Source organism: Colias philodice, chromosome 13 (assembly GCF_061535455.1).
Source record: "Colias philodice isolate Cphi_HAF_F1 chromosome 13, ilColPhil1 Martin Lab GWU primary, whole genome shotgun sequence".
Taxonomy (NCBI): Eukaryota; Metazoa; Arthropoda; class Insecta; order Lepidoptera; family Pieridae; genus Colias; species Colias philodice.
Genome location: NC_143098.1, coordinates 11,312,574 through 11,317,469, shown reverse-complemented (window position 1 = coordinate 11,317,469; position 4,896 = coordinate 11,312,574). Strand labels below are relative to the sequence as shown.

Sequence of the window (4,896 nt, the reverse complement as noted above, 5' to 3'; positions counted from 1 at the left end):
TCTGGGAATAAAATAATTTATTATATATGACTTTTCACAGTGATTTCTGTTTTTGAACAAATATATGGAAAAATTGGATGGCTTTCAGTCAGTACTACAAAAAGTAAGTAATGTACGCGGTATACCTAGTAAATAATGGTAGTTTTCATACTGCAGGAATTATTTTTATTTGATGTATTAATTTCCAGCTTTTTCGAGAACTAATTCAAGATGAACTTAACTTTAAAACATTCAAACTCAAATATTTATTTATTCAATTAGACTTCTTCTAGAAGCACTATAATAATTGAATAGTCATAACATATTTTTAACATTTACCACCGATTCGGAAAGCAGTATCTATGGAGAAGAACCGGCAAAAAACTTTTTTAAACATCTCTTTTAAAATCAAATTGACTTTTATTTGTTGGTGTCCTCAGTTATTCAGGTCCATTTTTTTTCTCTTACAAATGTCTATACCGTGTACATTGCTGTCATGTTCTATGTAAATAGCATTATGTAAATCGGTTATATAAAGATCGTGGAATTGAAGAAATAGTTGCTGTTACAATAATTAGCTGGCGATAGTAATTAGGGATGTGTGTAATATACAGAGTGCACTGGAATTTGTGTTTTATTTCTATAGTCGTAAGGTTCATGTTATGTTGAGTGTTAAACTAGTTCAGTTTTGATTCATCTTTGATTCTATACCAATAACATAAAGCAGAAAGGTTTGTTTGTTTGAATGTGCTAATCTCACGAACTATAGAACTGATTTAAAAATTCGTTCACCATATAATGTGATCCTTCATTTCGTATATTATATTACCGCTAGTAAATGAAAAAAGTAGCCCTATGTCTTATGCGATTTGCGAAACCGCTCACATATCAATTTTTCTCGTCATCCGTTTTTGCACAATGAAGTCACTTTGAATTAAAAAGATAAGCCAAAAACCAAAAATATGTACAAAGGTTACCATACCACCTTTAACTTAATTAGCGAAAAAAGTTTGTAGGTACTGAAGCCAGAAACTGCGATGAAAGGCCTATAAACCTTAAATATAAAAATGCTAGGACGTCGTAAATATTTAACTCTCTTGCCAGACAGAAATAATAGTCCAGGATCCATCGCCCATTTTTGCACTTGATTTTGTTTTCACTTAGTTAATATATATATAATTCAACAGACATATTGTCCAACAAATTGCGTAATAAATATTTGAGAACCATCAAATCAAAACATTTTATCCTTGTTACCTCTGTAAGCTACCACAATCGAGAGTTTCGTACAGGAAATTATTGGGCGTCTCATCAAAATAAAGCTATTCACGGAAATTTAGCTTGATAGTAATCTAGCGATATCTAGCTGTGAAAGGCGGTATTTTTACAACACGCTGCACCGGTGACAACCTGGTGCCATCTATCGTATTGAATCGAATGGTTCGGGCGACCGTTCTTCAGATGAGCCAAAACCGTTGTAAGTATGGGTTTGGGCATTTATACTAGGGTCTAGTATAGTATTATAATATTATCTTTGATATAACGTTGATCCAATAAATAAATACTACGATATATATTTATTATATTTGCGTTTTTGTGTTTTGGAGCGTCAGATAGTAATTCTGAATACGACCGTGCCTGTGTAATATTATATAAACATGGTTACGTGATGTATAAAATTATATTCCCTCAAGGATTAATTGTGTAATTCCTTGCTGAGTAACTTAATCTTAAAATTAAACTGTACCCGTAGGTTTGAAGTAGGTTGTCTTAGCACAAGAATTTCATGTCTACAGAAACTCGGGGTAAAAGGTCAAATGGAATACCTAATTCTTAGATTAATCAAGTTATATTAAATTAATTTTCTTAATTATGGATTTGACTAATGTATCACTGTATAGTAGGTAATATACTTATAGTATAGTCGCTTTCCGCTGTCTGTATGTCCCTATGTAATGCTTAGAGCTTTAAAAACTACCTAGACTACGGATGCTGATGCATTTTATAGACTAACGGAAAAGCTGCGGGCGGAAAGCTATTAGATAAAACTGAATCATAACAATTTTATAACAACGAACATTTACTTATATTTTATGACTTCAAATTTCTATCTTGCATCACTAACTTTAGCGTAATAACATAATAATATGTTTGTTTCATCTCTACATACACGCACAACCTCACAAGTCACAGGCAGTATCAACGAAGTAAATAAATGTACAAGTTTGAAATCAATACGAAATCCCTCGAGAGCGTATTGTGTAACAATATTGGCACATATATAACTGGATTGAGCCACGGGATACATTTATTTTTTATTTCACATCATCTATATTGTGATTTGATTTAACATGAGATTTCTTATAATGTGTTTACGTTTTTCGATCGAAAAATTGGTTTACTTACTGAAATAATTTCGTCTATTAGGTACATTAAATAGTTCGTACTCTTCTATTTTACAATCTAAGGTTCATATCACGTGTAGGTATACTTTGTGGCTTGAATTGAAAAAGATCGGGATTTAAAGCTGTTTTTTTTTGACAACAACTTATCGAAGATCCTAGTGGAATGTTGGATTAATAGATAGGTATTTATTTATAAAATATTGCAACACTGAAAAATATTGCATGCAAAAAATATCGATAGAGTAGTTTTTGATAACATCGATACACGAAGTAATCGATACAAACATGCAATCATAAATTTCCTGTTAATATTACATATAATAGTTTAGAGTTTAGACAAACAGAACCAAAATAACAACAATACAAGAAATATCGTCCTACTGTGTCTTATCAAAATTAAAACCATAATTAAATTATCTTCATTCTCTTGATTGCTGAATAAACACAGGCTGACAGTTTTTAATTCCCTAACTGAGTTAATTTTACGGCTCTCATTATACACTGAGGTTGTCTTATCTCAGTCCATTCTTGAATCTTAACCCTTAGGGGATTTGTAGAGAAACGTTTTTGACTTTATTCTGTATTTTATTTAATATTTTTTAAATGAAATGTTGTGGAAGAATCTAAAGATATTTAATAAGTAATAATATACACACAGGACGGTTCTTTGGAATATTATGTTATAATATGTAGTTACATATGTAAAATTAAATTGTAATATTGTTAATATTGACATGATTTTAAAAGAGCAACTATGGAGTTTCTTGCCGGTTCTTCTCCATAGAAACTGCTTTCCGAATCGGTGGTAAATGTTAAAAATATGTAATGACGATTCAAAAGTGTTTCTAGAAGAAGTCTAATTGAATAAATAAATGTTTGAGTATTTATTAATGTAAAGATATGCTAGAATGTAAATGATTTCTGATACAATAATAAAATATCTCATAATATAGGTAGCTGATTTTAGGTACGTACCTATACGACATCCTATAAAATATTTTTAGAGACCTTTTTTCATCAGACATGTAGAAAAATACTTATATCATAGGATCATACATTTTGCACCTCTTTCCCTAATGGATCTTCTTTAACGGTAAGTAGGTAGAGAAAACATTCTAGTCTTTTGTGTTTTGACATTCTCTTGTTAATTTTTGCATGCCAATCAATTGGCGATTTGTGCTGAACAATGAATTATGCAACATCTGTAAATCTACCACATTTCTTGCAAAATAAATCATTTCATTTCATTTCATTTCATTTCATTTCATTTCATTTCATTTCATTTCATTTCATTTCATTTCATTTCATTTCATTTTGTTAAGATCTCTGATATCGCAAGGTTTAAAACTCGAGAGCAATCCATTTCGATAATGCCTACTTACTTATAATTTAATAATAATATGGTTGTAGGTATGTATGGTTCCTATTTTACATTTGACTCAGTATTCGCATAAAAACACTTATTGCAAAACTCGAAAAATGGATTAGCATAACCTTTACTACAATAGGGCTCTTAAACTGTCAATCGTGACTGAACTTTGCGAATATATTTTCAATACATATTTTCTAAATTAGAATGCTACTATATTATGGTGGCGTTGTTACCATTTTTTATGAATAGAAAACGTATAAAGCATTTCGGTGTGAATGTTTATAAAATTCATCTTTTATATTACATGGAGTTTTAAGACATTTTACCTATTTTATTAAAACTCAGAATAACCAAAACAATCTTATATATATTATGTACTTTAATTAAAATCCGCTCGTATATTTCGCGCCTAATGTAAACACAATTATCTTATTCGCATTTTGCCGGAAACATTATAATTCAGGAAATATTTAATTCATGCGTTCTAAGATTCAAGAAATCGGCTCACATTGGCTATGGTTTCGCTGTTATAATTATCTTCAAAATTACTTAATAAATAATTAATTATATTTGAAAGGAAAGCGGACGCTGGAGGGCTCATTAAATCTTAAAATTGAGCTGTAGCTTTTAAAATAATTCAGAGTAATTTGTTATTAAAAATATCTATAGTAATTAAAAACCATTATTTTGAAATTTTTTTGTGTTAGAAGCATTAATTATAAAAATGTTTAGGTATATTATATGTTGGGACTTGAGGATGAAATTAAAAACCAACGTTATTTTAACGTTTATTTTTGATTAAAAACATAGTCTTAAAAAACAAATCATATTACATATTATTATACAAAATAAAATATAATATCAAATTACATAGTTAGGTGTATATTGTGATAGGCAGCCTTAAACCTAAATAACTTACAACAAAACACTTCACAGATTTAACTAACACAAAAACAGAAAAAGCAGTTCCTTTTTTGTTTTTCAGTTGATTTTATTTTATTTTTATTTTATTTTATTCATAAAAGGTACCTTACAGCTGTTGATAAGATAAATTATACTAATTACATATAAAAACGATTGATTGATACAACTTTTTTTTGTTCCTGTTTCCATCTTCAAAATTATCAAGGGACTGTATAT

At 29.4% G+C, this 4,896-nt stretch overlaps 1 long non-coding RNA gene across 1 annotated transcript in view; it reads right to left on the bottom strand.

Annotated features, from left to right (window-relative positions):
* The window catches only part of LOC149483681 (uncharacterized), a 163,200-nt gene that overhangs the window by 81,340 nt on the left and 76,964 nt on the right, over nucleotides 1–4,896 (bottom strand). The gene's annotated exons all lie outside the window — the stretch shown is intronic.